The sequence below is a fragment of the Cygnus atratus genome, chromosome 5 (assembly GCF_013377495.2).
Source record: "Cygnus atratus isolate AKBS03 ecotype Queensland, Australia chromosome 5, CAtr_DNAZoo_HiC_assembly, whole genome shotgun sequence".
In the NCBI taxonomy this organism is placed as follows: domain Eukaryota; kingdom Metazoa; phylum Chordata; class Aves; order Anseriformes; family Anatidae; genus Cygnus; species Cygnus atratus.
Window position 1 is genome coordinate 6,636,309 of NC_066366.1, and position 15,609 is coordinate 6,651,917.

The 15,609-nt window shown below is 37.1% G+C and overlaps 1 protein-coding gene across 1 annotated transcript in view; it reads left to right on the forward strand.

The window, feature by feature from the left end:
* The window catches only part of CSTF3 (cleavage stimulation factor subunit 3), a 50,640-nt gene that overhangs the window by 17,284 nt on the left and 17,747 nt on the right, over positions 1 to 15,609 (forward strand). The window lies entirely within an intron of this gene.

A 15,609-nucleotide genomic window follows, 5' to 3' on the forward strand; every position in this document is an offset into this window, starting at 1 on the left:
TGTAATGTGACCACATAAAACTTTCTGAGCAGCTTAATCTCTTCAGATTCCCCATGGTTTGCATTACTTGAATGCATGAAGTAGGGAATATGAGGTAGAGAATAAGAAAGAAGCAGTGCGTGAATCAGGATAGAGCAGTGACTGCACACACTTTGAAGTGTTAAGCCATGAGTACAGCAGAACAAACTTACTGTAAACAGATATTTTTGTATTGGTTTATGCAAGAGTGGACATCAAATACATTCAAAAAATACTTCTGTAATCATGCATTTGGACTAGAAAGGCAACTTGCAAAATGGTGCCTAGTTAAGTGATTTATTTCTTTCTGAGTCAAGACTAACAAAAGCATCAAATTCAAATACCATGTCTTATAGAAGTAAAGGTTTTCAATCACTGTTCAAGTGTTTAAACAGTTTTTTTTTTTAAAAAAAAAAAGCTCTTCAGAGATTAAAATGGATTACATATGCAAAAGTGAGGCAGCAGGTTTTTAGTGTGCTGTCCTGCAGATACAACATGTATGGTCAAGTTAGCTGGTGGTGAAGTAACTTTGTTGTGCTCAGTGGAGCTACGTTTATACATAAAACTAAGTATATTTTAAATGTTTGTAGTGTGACCTGGTAGTAAAAAGGGCAACCTGGCTGCAGCTGAGTCTTAGTTCCCTTTTCCTTAAGAAAAGGGAAGATGCTATATCAAAGAACAAAAATTCCTAAAGCTTTTTTTTTATCACACTATATATTTTGTTTTTTTTTCTTCTTGGAGGAAATAAAGTGTGGTTACAGTTGGTGGCATTTTACAGTGCATATAAGGGTGCTGGTACAACTTCCTATTAAGTTCTCCCTTAATTTAGGAGTTCAGTTTAGCATATAAGAAAATATGTATTAGTGTACTGCTTTTCACCCCTTCTCCCCCCAGTTGGGGAGAGCGTGCATACTCGATTTTATTTTTCAAAATTATTTCAAATTGGCTTTGGAACTAGTAAGTGACTGGTCCTGGTTTAACACTGATGCAATTCATCTCAATTCTGCTTTCAGGATATCTGAAGGGCAGGCAACAAACGTATTTGGCTTCTCTCAAATTCTGCATCCCTAGAGCTTCTGTTAGAGGCTTGGTCCCCAGTATATACGTGCATTATATATGTTAATTAACTAAATGATGGGTAGGAAGAAATCAAAAAAGCATACTTAATATATAATGAGCTAAAGTAATAAAGTCACCATTTAAAATAAATTTTTAATATTTTGATTATTTTAGTGTGTATGGCTAAATTAAAACATGCTATAGGCTCCATTTATGTGGATTCCTCAGGAATCTCTCAAACTATGTAGGTATACATGCAAGGTTGTATGACCAGGTGACCTCCAGAGGTCCCTTGCAACCTAAGACGTTTCTGTGATTTTCTAATATATGGTTATGTAATGAAGTTGCACAGCGCAATAGAAATCTAATGCTAAATAGAAATCTGAGTATATCAGTACAAATTGCCAACAGTTAATATCCTTAGGTTATTTAAAAGGTTATAGCTACTTGTGTAACTTAGGAAAATAATTAGTGCATAATCTTAAAGTTGAATATATTTAGAATTACAAAAAATGACAATTTTTTGTTATATACAAATACTGAGTGAAACATGATGATACTGTGTGTAAATGAGTGGGGAAAAACTAAGCTAGATTCCCTGCTTTACTTTTTTTCTTAAACTCTGTAGCTGAGTATAGGTCTTCCTTTTCCCATTTTGTGTCCCTGTCTATCAAAAAACTATTTTTGTATGTTTTCATAGAGTAGAGTTAGAAGTGCATTTACTGTAAAAAAAAAAAAAAAAAAAAAAAAAAAAAAACTCTTGCAGCGTGCCCTTGCAATGCACCCATCAGATGACAAAGAAGTCCCAAGAATCCTTATGAAGAAAAGCTGTCTTTGGATAGTTGAGATGTTCTTTGTATTTAAGAAGTGTATTTAAGAAGCATGCTTCTAATTGCTGGGTTTGATGGGGAGGAAAGGGAGGAAGATTCCCTAAGAATGGAATCATATATTTGTATTTTTATCTACTTTTCTGAAATTTTCTTGACTTTATTTAAACGAAATATGCAGAAGTAATCTATGACAAACTTTTTTACATCCTAAATATTGCAGAAGTCTGGTGTTCTTAACATCACTTAATTACGCTTGTGCATCTTCATGGATGCTGATGTGTTTGTAATGTGTACCCCTTACAAATGCAATACCATGTAGCAGCCTGTACCATGCAGTGTGTTGCATGAACAGTTCTGGATTTGTTTTAAACTTTCCCTGAAATATTGCAATGAAATCCCTGAAGTTTAGTTACTCTCTGCGGCTTGTTATTTTGTACTGTATCAAGGATAATTAGAAGATAAAACTCAGTTTATTTGTACCATGCAGGAGCTTAAGGTATAAGAAGCCCTTTCACTGATGTTTCTATTCTGGAGAAAAGAATAATACTAACATGAGTAGGTTTTCATCTACTTAAAGGTGGAGTGCACTTTTTATAATATGAAAGTAATGTAAGTTGAAGATGAGCTACAGTGTTTGAGCAAAAGTTTACAGAAATTTGCTTTTGTAAAGCATCCTCCTCGAGGAATTTCAGCTTGCAATTTCCTTCTCTTGGCTATATTGATTGCCACCTCTCTACAGGTTTTCCATAGACAACACAGTAACAGTCGTAGTATAAGCATTATGCTTCAAAAGTCTGCCTGTATAACCCAATGGTGCTAACAAGTTCATACACAAAGAAACATTTCCTTCATACTAAATTAGCAAGCCTTGTACCTAGAGCCCTAGTCTGTTTTAATTTTGCTAGGGGAAATCCATAATTCTAGTACACTGGCTGTGGCTTTAGGAATTATAAATTCTGGCTACTTGTAAAATTGTGCTAGAAATGCTTACTTCATGGTGATGACGATATACCAAGTAACTGAAAGAAAGTACAATTCGCTCATGTTGAAGAAATTCATGTTTCAAATAGACAGGTCTTAAATAGGGATAAATCTTCAGAAGTGCAAGTAGGTACCCCTGACAACTCTAGTAGCCACTTAAACTTTTGTTATGTAAGCACACTCTAATATAGTTCCCAACAAATGACTTTTTGGTCCTGTTACACAAAAGCACGTAAAATCATTTTAAACAGAGCAGTGTCCCTCAACTCCTTCAAAAACAAACAAACAGACAAAAGGAATCGTTGCCCTGCTAAGTGCATGCTATTTGCCTGTTGTTGCCAACTAGCTATCATTATTCAGGGAAATATTATCAATGTTTGTCAATGGGAGTACAGCATAACAGTACATAAGTAGGATGGGCAGTATAAGTTTAAAACCTCAGAATATTCCATGGTATTTGCCCTTGATGAAATTTCAGCGATGGCAAGCCTGAGCAGGAAAGTGACTGCACTATTTGTTGTTAAAGGTTAGAACTTCATTTCTCCAATATAAGTTGTGACTAAACACTATTTAGGTTTTGCGTTTTTGTAAATTTGATTTAAGGTTAGTATTTTAAAATGATATCCCCCACACTTGTGTGTTAAAAATGGATTTTAAAATGGAAATAGCATGGAATATTTAAGTTAGGTGACAATTTAATTGAGCAGAAGTATTTTCCTTGCGCTAAGAGCAGATGGAGGTAAGTTTCTTCATAGTGCCACAGAGTTTCTGCTGTTCTTGCTGCTTGTCTTCGCTGTTAAAAAAATAAAATACTAGTGCATAAGAAACCTCACCTATTTACAAAAAAAAAAAGACATAATCTCAGATATTCATCAGTTTACTGATGTTTCCTAAATTCAGTTTTCTCACCAGAAAGGTTTTGTTATGTTCTTTCTCATATTTCAGAAATAATAGGAATAAGGTCAGTCTGTGATTTTTTTTCATTTATAAAAGAAAAAAATGTGTATTTTTAAATCTGGTTTTGTTATTTTTGTTGATCATTGGTCTGAATGCAATGAAGACCACACTGGTGAGTTGTTACCATTAACCTGCATGATGGACTTCTAGCAGTCTGTCATTTCTGCAAAAACTTCATAGTTGAAATATTTCATTGCTCTTGGAGTGTGCTTCTGTACCTCCAACATAAGAAATCTTGACTGAATGTTAGTATGCACCAACTATTTGAATTCAGCACTGAATCTGTATTTTGTTTTTCTCCCAGGCTGGCAGAGTTGCTAAAAACTCTGTAGATTATGGTTTTTCACCTGTTTGTAGAGAAAACTCTGCTTACACTATGTTCAAGGACAATTCTTTGCTCAAGTGCTGGCTGATTCAGTGTATCAGAGAGATTCCATAGTAATACTTCACCATGTGGCCAAATCTTCAGACTGGATTTTTAAGAATGCTGAATCGTCATGATGATGTACACCAAAATGAGTGCAAGCACCATCTTCCTCCAACACGAGGCTAAGGTTAGAGTGAGGGGAAATTCACGTCGTCTTTAGAACCTTGTCTGTCTTGCTGTGAGCTATATCTTCTCAATCTGGGTAGTTTACATAATGTTTTAGTAGCGGTGCCCTGTTTTTTACCAAACCAAATATTTTTTGCCAGTGATAAAATGATCGGTTAAGCTACTCTGTTAATTACATGTTATTTCTACAGATGATGGTGGTTTGGTGTTCTTGTGCGCTTGATGTGCTTAGATCAGATCAGATGCCACTCTTGGCATCCTGACTTAACTGGCCAAATAAAACAAAGAACAACTATAAAAATACCATAATTTTGTATAAGGTGCGCATCTGTGCAGCAAATTGGATGCAAGAGATCGTACATAATGGTTTTTAATTCAGTTTTTGAAACTGACAGATATTTTGCATTCTTTAATGCGCATCCTGTTCTGTACTCTGCTGCCCAGTCTTTGTCCAATACCAGTATGTTAGCAGTTAAAGCAGAGTCCTCAGGGACTGGATCATATTCACCAGGTGTCTGTCTACTGAAGAGGCTTTTTTTTTCCACAGGAGTTGAGAACTGCTTACTCTGGGTTTCTGAATTACCAATTATAGCAAAAAAAAAAAAATGTTTAAAATGCTCAATTTGAGGAATAGGAGAAGGAATAACAAACTGGCTGGGTCTCTGCTGTCTCTTACAGCAGCTTCCTAGGCTGTCTGATTCTACATGAACATCACTTCTTGGTTCCAGGGTGTAGAAGCAAACTAATTTTTAATGGTGACAAGCAATAGAAAAAATAAGTTGATTAATATCAAATAGTTTGTTCCTGAAAAAGAAACTTTAATTATTCAGAGTGCTCTCTGGCAAGAGGGACAGAACTACCAGCTGTATTTATTTGGTCTGTACAAGTGTATGAAAAACCACCTCCCTTCCTCGTCAGTAAGCAGGTGTTTCTTTCTAGGTTAGGGTCAAGACTAACCTTTCTTTGGCAAGTCTATGCATTTACCTGTGCAAGTACTCATTTCAGGTCCCTATTGGATCAAGACACTGAAGTATTCTTTTAGGTAAATAATGCAATATTTGTGTGTGTAAGGCCTTTGGTGTTAGGTAGCCCTACTTTCAAAAGGTGATAGTTGTCTTTTAAAAGTTGGCTTGCAGTCACATGCCTTCAAATAACTTCTAAGTCTTTCAGTTTCCATCAACAAAAATCTCATGTATCATCTCAACTGGTTATGTAAATGTTTTAAGTGGGTTCATAAAAATATGCATCAATACTTGTGCCTCTTTGTAAAATAGATTTAGGCAGTACTCGTTTACAGGCAAACTACAGATTACATCATTTTATCTTGTCATCAACTTTGAATTTGAAATACCTTCCAGTTCATTTTATTCGTTCTTGTGTAGGTAGCCTATTTAGCTTGAGCATATGACCCTACCTTCTGGTATTTGTTCTCTGAATTTGAGATGTGGAAAGATGGGAGGAGACTGGGACAGCAGTGGGAAGGCAGTTGTATTTCATCTGTCTGTTTTTGCTAGGCCACGTGGGCTATGTGTTTCTATAGGGCTTTTATAATGGGCTTTCATATTTCATCTTTTCATAAGACATGAAATAAACTAAATGCACCTACCTAGCTGTGGGTGAAATGAACATTAGAACATGACATTTTTATTTTATTGAAATTGGAAGTTAGAGCAGTGCTTCCCTCTGTTTATCTGATACTGATGAATTTCAAGTAGGAATAATGCAATGAATTTATAAAGACAGAAGAAAATGCCTCACATGAGGTGTAGGTTATTTTGAGTTTACCTGTAAAATTAAAGACTTCAGGGTAAAGATCTAAAAAAACAAGATAATCTTACAGTAGAAATGTCACCTTGAATTTCTAAAGACTGGGGGAACGTGTAATCTGTATTTTTATTTTTCTATTTGCGTTTTTCCTCTATGTATTCGACTACTCATGTAAGGTAGCTTAGTAAGTCAATGTAAGCATTAAGTTCAGCTCTCAGATATAAAGCAGATACACATACATTTTTCTCTTTATCCTGTTTCATGAATAGTGTGACTATTCCCACAGGCAGAAGCCTAGCAGGCTTAGCTTTAACCATTGAAGTCATCAAGTTGAAGTTTAAAAGAGGGAGAAGGGGAAGCCGCTTGAAAAACTTTAATCACACTGTGTTTAAGTGGAAAGAAGGTAGCATAGGATTTAAATATTCTAGGGAAGTGTTTTTTATGCACTAAGCAGTATGATAAGCTGTCATAGTAAATAATTACAATCAAAATCAAGTATTTTAGAAACAGAGGTTGCAGAATAGTTGTGCAAAGTCAGTCCACTTAAATATTATTGGTGGATCCACTCTTTACCAAAAAGATTCCCATTGTTCATGTGGTTTTGTATTAGGCAGTTTGTGATCGATCCAAGTAGATACTGAGAAGACACTGCAATAAAATTCATATGCTGAAAGAAACCATTAATTCTTAGCAGTGAATGCTACTCCTGTAGTGAATTTTGTCTCTTTTACCAAAAGACAAACATGTGGGCATTGACTTTTCAAATATGATCTTTCCTTTTTTAACATCGTAGATGAGACCTTCCAGTAACTATGACTGAGAATATGCAAACTCATAGGAAACAGTAGAGAAATTTCTTTTTTTCTAACAGACATACAAAGGGTTTTAATTGGGGCAGCTGCCTGTATTAGAAAAATGCAGTAATTCCCCGTGCTTTAATTTGAATATTATATTGCTGTAGAACAAAAATAGCTCAGTCATCAGGTTAATCTTACATTTCTGAGGCTAATTATTTCCTAGTTTACTAAATGACTGAAAAAAATGTTTCTGCATGATTTCTTAGGAAATCCATGGGAAAGCCAGGATTCAAACCCACATCCCTTCCTTATAACATTTTTGCAGTGTTGCAGCTCAAGTGTACTTGGTGTGGTTTTAATAAGGTTATAGTGTGACACGGTGCACGTCTTGTCAGCTGCAAATTCAGAAGATGAATGCAACAATGCAACCAAGATGCTGAGAAGTACTTGGACATGAGCATTGTTCTCCACTATTAACTTTATTGTTTCTGATTCTTATTTTCCTGTGATGAGACAGCTGTCTTCTGTGGTCAAGCAGAGCCCCTAGACGTCTGTGGAGGCTTGTGGGCCATCTACTGGTTTTAACATTTGTCTCTGGGCCATTTTTGCAACAAATAATTGGAAAATTGCTCTCTGTGTTCCAACTATGAAGACAAAACATTAAGAACAATTTGTCCTCTGCTGACAGGCCAAGTTAGGCCCGCGCTAGCATTGTGACTGTAAGAAGATTATGTTGTATTACGTTACAATTACATTTTCTAGTACCGCTCTCCTGTTTGAGAAACTTCTGTTCCTTTTCCTTAGGTTGTCTTTAATTTGAGGAAGGCCTTTTTTACACTGCTTTCATTGTAAAAATGAGAGGAATTAATGCATGGTCTCTGAATTTGGCCACTTCAATAGGGCAGTATTTCTTTTGGGTCCTAAAAATGTGATAATTTTGACTACTAACTCTTTTTTTGTTTTTTTTTTAGACACTCTATTTAAGGTAACTTTTTTCCACTTCTATATGTATTGCTTTTTTAAGTACATATTCCAAAATCTCTTTAAAAAGTAAGAAATTCTAGCTTTTTCAGTTGTATCATGAACATATCCTAGATGGAGGACTATTAAAACTTTCCATACAAAAATTCGGATTATCCGATAACTTCATTCTACAAAAAAAAAACAATTCACAGTATGAAGTGATTATAGTTGTCAAAACTGTAACTTTCTGTGTTTTTTTAATGCAAGTGTATTTGAAAATAATGCATTAGAACTGCTTGTAGGCACGTAGTGAGCATAGTAAGAAGTCATCAAAGTACAGTCCTACCGGGGATCTTACTGCCACCCAAAATGTCCTTTTTTTCCCCAATTATATCATCAAATTACATTTAAAAAATCACTTTCTTACTCACATATTTTGGGAATACCAAAATCAAATATGGAACAATTATTTTTTAATGAGGTGCATTATTGTTATGAACACTTATTTCCAATAGTAGTCAAAAGCAACTAGAAGATTTTAAATCAAGAGTCTAAAGGTAGATCTCAGAGCTTTAAAGAGTGAGGTCTGTGTGATGAAACAACTGGCTTTTAATTTTATTTCTACCAGGTAGTGATGTCTCATGTACCTCTTAAGATAAGTTTTCTGTTGCAGCAGTCTGATCCCTGTATTGTTTTTAAGGTCTTAGTATCACAGGGAATTTTGGGTTACTGGATTAGTGCATCGCTAATGATGGCAGACTGCAGTTTGGCAACCTTGAGTAAGATGCCTGTAATATTAATAAACTAACTGAAAAAAAAGTGTTAGAGGAATGTGTATGTCCAGTTCAATTGCCAGTGCTAAGAGACTGCTCATCGTATGTGGTTGAGGTTAGATGATGAGTGTAATTTATCCAAGCTTACAAATTGGGGATCTCTGGCTCATTGAGTTGGGCTGAGTATCTTGGTTTTTTGCTTATGTCTTAATTTAACTTTTTAACTTGAGTGATCTGCTCAAAAGCTAAGACATCAGGTCCTTATCTTGCAGCATTTTGTCATGTTAACAGGTTAGCCATGGCTGCTGTTTGCTTTTGAGTCCTATAAATTTGTTTCTCTGACAGTGAAATCAATGTAAAATTAATACTAGGTGAACAAAGACCCGTTGCTTTGTGAAATAGCATGTTTCATAATAACTGCAAAGGGTAGTTGTAGATCTGTTAGCCATCTGAAAACGCTTCCTATTGCTATTGTAAAATACAAAAGACATTGAGAAATAGAAATGAGATGCAGAAATGAATTAAAGTACATAGGAAGAGCCAAAGTGCATAAGTCAGGATGGAAGCAAGACAGCTTACAGGACTGTGAATGTGTGGTGACGTTCTCTACTGTGACTTAATGTGAGTATGAAATTAAAGAGGAAATTATAAGCCCCAGAGCGTGTTTAAAATTGACTTTTTATTAAAAGAAAGAAAAAAGAATTGCAGACAGTCTAGGTATGAAGATGAATATGGCTAGAAAGGAGTGGATAATGGAAAGGATGTTTAGCATTTGTAAACTACTTCATACAGATGATAATTTGATAGTTGGCAAATTTCCTAAATAAAAAAGTGTAGTGATTTTCCTGGTTTGGAGAAGATGTGAAAAAATGTCTATTGGTTGAAAATAAACATTTATAAAAACGTGTTGTACTATAAAGATGGAGACCATACTAGCAGAGAATACAGGATTGCCTCACATTGGTTGGAAAAATGCTTGGGAGTGGGTTGTTCACACTTTCTCTTACTCTTACATGAAGAAAGTGCCTTGCTGTGGGACCAAGATGCCAGTATGTTTTGTAAGGAATAGAGGCAGATACTGTTCCTAAAGATTTGTCTGTATGTGGAAATTCAAATTGCACTAAGGTGTGAACTAAAGCAGACTATCTGTTTAGAGATAGTCAAAAGCTGCCTGGGCATGGTCCTGGGCAGTCTGCTCCGGGTGGCCCTGCCTGAGCAAGGGGGGTTCGACCAAGTGACCTCCAGATGTTCATTTTGACATCAACCATTCTGCAGTTCCACAAGTTTTCCGCTCACAGATAGGGAATTAGGCTTTTCAAGTCTTTAGTCTTACATTTTTTATTACTATTTTACAGTTAGCTGGTAACACGGAGGTCTGTCTAGGTTGATGCCTTTGAGAGGAAAAAGGGTTTCCTCTGACAGGCTTGTGTGTACTTCGGCTAAATTGCTCCTGAAGGCTGTTAAAGCTTTTGGGATCATGAGGCTGTAATGTCAAATTTCTTGTAATTAGTGAGTGAAAAACAACCTTGCCTATTCCTAGCTATCCATCCACCTCTCTAGCTCTGCCACTGTCCTCTCCCAGTCTCCCATTGCAACTTAGCTCCCTGAGGAAAAATGGTGTCATTCATTTACTGATGGTCACTTCTCCGGTAGACAAGGCCTTCCTTTGCTGTTTTTCCTGTCTTTAACACAAAATGGTAACGTGGCCCAGAATTTTGCTATAGAAGGTCAACATCTTCACTAGCTGCCCACTGTCTGTTGTCTTACGTAAGATAGTAGCTGGTAATTGGACTTAAAGCATTACAGGCCTTGTTCATTGGCTTAAGCCACGTTCTTAATTATTGTAATGTTGATTTATTCTTAAATACTATGAGAAAATTCAAAGCATATCTAAATATAAAAACACATACGTGATAGCTTATGATAGTTCACTATTTTGGTAATCAAACACCTGCGATTCATAAAAGATGGTTGTGATCAGAAAACAGACTGCAAAATGGTGCTTTTTTGCTCTATATTGTAGCCATCTATATGGCAGCTGTGATGGTATCCTGTGAGGAGACAGGCTTTCAAAGGTTGATATATCTAGTAGAGACAACTTTTAAATTTTGATATGGTGCCATGGTTGTGGAAACTCTAGAAATAGTGTGTATAGTAGTAGATGAAGACACTTCAGGTAGAATAATTTTAAGGAGCTTTTAGAATTGCATTTTATGACAGACTTTCAAATTGAGGCACAACCATGTAAATGTGAGAAGTAACACCACTTTGGATGAAAATACTTTGCAAGTCATCCTATTACATTTTGAATAAATGAGTTTTTGCATACTCTGTGTACTATCTCTCTTCTTTGCAGTCTTTACTAACAACAAGAAAAAAGCTGTATTTTCATAAGGAATATTAACACTCCAGATGAAAGTGCAGAAATACTGATTTTTTCAGTGCGTATCTGATATAAATTGTAGCACAATTCTGCATTACAGAAATTACATCTGCAATTCTGTGCTGATGTTTTCTAATAAAGGAGGTTATTGGCTTAGCCTTGGAATACCTTGCAGAACTATGTGCTTTGTTCAGCTTACATAAAATAACTCTGATGTTATTATCTGGGAAGTTATAATCCAGCCTCCTTGGGTTAATGTCCCCATGTGAGTGTGGTGTTATCCCTGTGTGATTCTATATTTGTCCTGCTGACACGCTTACAGCATTTCACCTGCATTTCATGTACTTGGACAGAGCTGGGTTTGCCATTTGCAAGGGTAATTGCTGTTATTTGACATGAAATTGTTTGTTGTGTGAAGTGTTCTCGCAGTTAGCCAAGAGATTTGCTCTTCCGCTGACTGGAAGTCTCAGCAAACAACAAAAGACAATTTGCGGAAGATTGAAGCATGTTATGCTCTCTTCATCCTTTCAGAGATTACATTTCCTTGAGGCACTCTGAGAAGTGTGAACTGCGGGAGTCCCAGCAGTATTTACTCTGCAAATAAAGTGAGAACATCTCTCCAGCCAGCTCGAACCTGTATTTTGGAAACAGGTACAAAGGTACCTGATATAAAATACCTGAATGTATTTTTTTAATCCTACACTTTGATACTAGTAAAGACACTAATTGCATCCCACCAGGCTTGACAGTATGTAGAAGGTTAATTGAAAGAAAAAAATCCTGCCTTAATAATCAAGGTGCTTAAAAAAAAAGAAAAAAAAAGAAAAAAAAAAAAGAATGTGACAAACATGGATTTGGTTGTGTTAAATTTGGTGTAGTCTGATTTTCTCTCAAAATGGAACTTTTTAGTTATATAATAACCTGTCCTGTAACTGTGTGAATTAATATAGGTCTTTAACAGTGAAGTCCAGTTAATAAACAAAAGGAAGACTTCCAATATGTGCATGTATGCTCTGGTTGTAATTTTGTACACTGAAGCGTAGGGTGTGTATGTGTTCATAAAACAAACAGACGTTAAAGATGTTGCATACATGTTATTATTTATAATGAAACCAGATTTCAGGAAACAGTAGTTTTTAAAATAGCAGTCACTATGAAGGAAGTCCCCTGGAAGTTAATGCTGGTGCTGCTGTGGTGTTTTCTCCTCACCAGCTCATGCTCTCTGCCAGCTGCACCCGGACTTTCTCTTCAGGCCACTCTTCCAAAAAAGTTGCTAAAGCCACGGGAGAACAGTGCCTGGGAGGTGGGTAAGGCAGAGAGCAAGAGTGTTTTCCTCACAGAGGTGGAGCAGCATTGGGTTCAGCTGGAGACCACGAGTAAGGGACATAAGATTTTATTATCAATTTTTATCACCTACTTGGAGAGAGGGTTGGGCTTTAGAAATAGCTGAGGCCTCTAGAAAATGAGTCATGGCAGAAGAAGCCATGCTGATCCTTAAGGAAAGGATTTGAAACAAAGTGAAGTGCAATGTAATTTATGGATTAAATTTTGCCCTTGAATGTTTATGAAGTTCATTATTGGGAAGTATGTAGTGTATTCTGGGGAGAAATTTTACCCTATTATTAAGAATTTGTCTTGTACAAAGCTGATACAGTGGTGACTTAAACTTCCTATTGGATCATCAAATTTAAAAAGACTTTCTCAGCAAATAGTTGGAATTTCTTACTGTTATAGGCAGAGGAAGGCAAACTCAGATGTGTTTTACCACAGGAGCACCTGATTATAGCCAGACTAGGTGATCTTTTTGTAGTCTTCAAGGATGGAAGGGGGATATTTTTATGGATGATAATTTTACCCTAGAATGTTGATATTCATAGGCTTATTCTGTAGTTGACAGACTCGTGCTAGTGACACTTCTGTATGTTCACCTTTGTGAGGGTATCACCTACCTTTTGGATTAAAATAATAATAGAGAGGAACAGAACATGTACAGAGGCAGTGTTAGTAATCTGAGGACAATCTGTTGTAAAGATATATGGTTCCTTTTGTTCTGTTTTTACTAAAGAACAAAAATACAACATTCATGTCAATCCTTTAACGCTTGTCTGTATTTGAGCGCTGCCTGTTCCTGTGTCTGTAATAGAAAAAAACAAGAAAAGTCATAGAAAGATGTGGTAGTGGGTCCTGGAGGCAGCATGCCCTTTCTGGTGCTCCATTTGCCCCATCACTGAGGTGTTCCTGTGCCAGGGCAGCCAGGATGCTTGCTTGGGAGCCAAGAAGTGCAAACAAATTCCAGCAGGAGAAATAGCTCCTCTTCCCTCTGGCTCTGGGGCTTGGTAAAAACTCCAGTGAGGGATGCCTAGCAAGCACTGGCAAGTGCTGCTTTTTTCTTTTCTTTTTCTCTTCTTTTCCTTTTTTTTTTTTTTTTCAATCCGTCTTCAACCTCATAACTTCATTGGTACCAAGATTTCACTAACAATTAGATGTTGAAAATGGGTAACAAATACATAACACTGGCGTAAGTCCAAAAAGTCCAAGTGTGGACAGCAGCTTTTCATGTATTTAGTAATTCATGTAGAAAATACTTTGTTCTTTGAGTTACAACACACGCAAATAAAGAATATTAATTTTTCTTAGCAAAAATATCTTAAAGGTCTTGAGGTGCAAATCAGTTCATTGGAAGCACATGTAACCTAATTGGTCTTCCTCATGCTCTGTTTTTTGGTGGTGTTCGGTGACAGTGCTGCCACACACTAATAAAATTGCTTTGGTAAACAATTGAGTGGAATTGCTCCGCACTTACCTGATGTCATAAAATTACTGAGATCAGTCTGGGTCATGTATATGGGATAGTGGTGGTTGGTGGGCTATTGGCTGATAAAGGCAGGGAGATAAGCAGGCAGGCAGCATCCTCACCTTGCCAGCTGCAGCTGGGAGTTCTCCCTGGCGGAGTAACTCGCAGCAGGCATGCAAAACGTTTTTTGCAGGGCTAGACTGAAGGGTAGGCTGTTTTGTCCTGCATATCTACGGCTTTTTAATTTGAGCATATACAATTTCTTTTCACCTTCTGTGCCTTTGTCAGTGACAAAGCCACGGAGTAATTTTCATTAAAAAATCAATTTATTCCTTTTACTGGGGACTTGCTCCTTAAAAAAAAAAAAAAGTTTCTACTCTCCCTATTGAAGATTTTCATTGAGTAAAAGAAGGGGGAAAACGTGCAGGCAGCTTCGCACTGTACTAGGCATGCAAAACAAAAGTTGTTCTTTTCCATTAGGTGGCCAAGGACAAAAGGAGTATGCAGGGGGTAGGACACGCTGATGAGAGCTCTTGCTCCTTACTGAGAGCTGAATCCTTTTTGTCATATTCTAAGAGATGCTGAAGAACCTGAAATGCTACTGTAACTGTCAAAAATGGATGAAGGGAAAATGGGAGGTGTCTTTTTTTTTGACTTTGCAATGGAGGAGGAATTTAAAATATAAGCAGTTGTTTTCCTTCAACTGAAAATAGGGTGGGATCTGACTCCTTCACTTGTGTTCACAAAAGTCTTCTGCCTAAACAGCTATACTGTAACTGCTGTTTAGAGATTGAAATGCTGTGCTGCTCTCACTAGAAGCTGCGAGGAAGCAGAAATAAGATACGTGCCCGTCCGTTCACCTGACTCGTTTGAGCCGTGTTATTGCAGAGCACTGTCGTTTTCTGCAGTCGGTCATTCCTATGGGCAGCTATCTCCTAACCGAGTAGTTTGCAGAGAAAAAAAAAGTGTGAAAGCTCTGTGAAAGCTGTGTGTTCAGTATATGAGGTAACTAGGCCTAACTCCTGCGAAACAGGGTTTTGTCAGATCACTCAAACCTGGGCAGGGTGCTGCTCCAGTTTGGAAGAGCTGCTAGCACAAGGTTCTAGTTTGCAGTGCGTGCCTATAACATCTGCCTGCAAAATTCACTTGAATTCCTGCATTTTTAATTGCTCTGGTTGATGAGAGAGAGAAATTGGGATCCTGTTTTAGAGGGGCCTGGAGGCCGGGGTGTCGGCGAGAGCCGAGAAGCTGAGGAAAGGGAGCCAAGAAGGATCGTGGTACAGTGAAGGTTGACCGTAGGCCTCCTGCAGAGTAGTCATGTTTCCTAAGGCTCCCATTAAAAATTCTCTTAGGCTTTAAAAAGAGAACAATGTAAAATGATGTAATTACTAGGTTAATCCCCCTGTGCTGCCTGGGGAGAAGAAGAGGCTGTCCGAGCCTCACGCGGCCCTCTTGCTTCCCACTGAAGTAACAGCTGTGAATCCCCTCAACAAAGGGCAATGAGATTTAAATGGGGGTTTTGATACTTAAAAAAGTGCAGTGCAACATAGCAAATTTCATTAAAGGATGTTTATTTCTAAACAGATACGTGTTTCTAGAGGCTTTTCAGATTCTCCTTGTCTCTTCAGGGTGCCCAGTACATTAGCATAACTTGAGCTACTAAGCACGTGAAGAGCAGTGTCAGTCAGCTTCTACGTCTTGTGCTTTTCTGTGTCCTGTGTGAAAGGAAGCCTA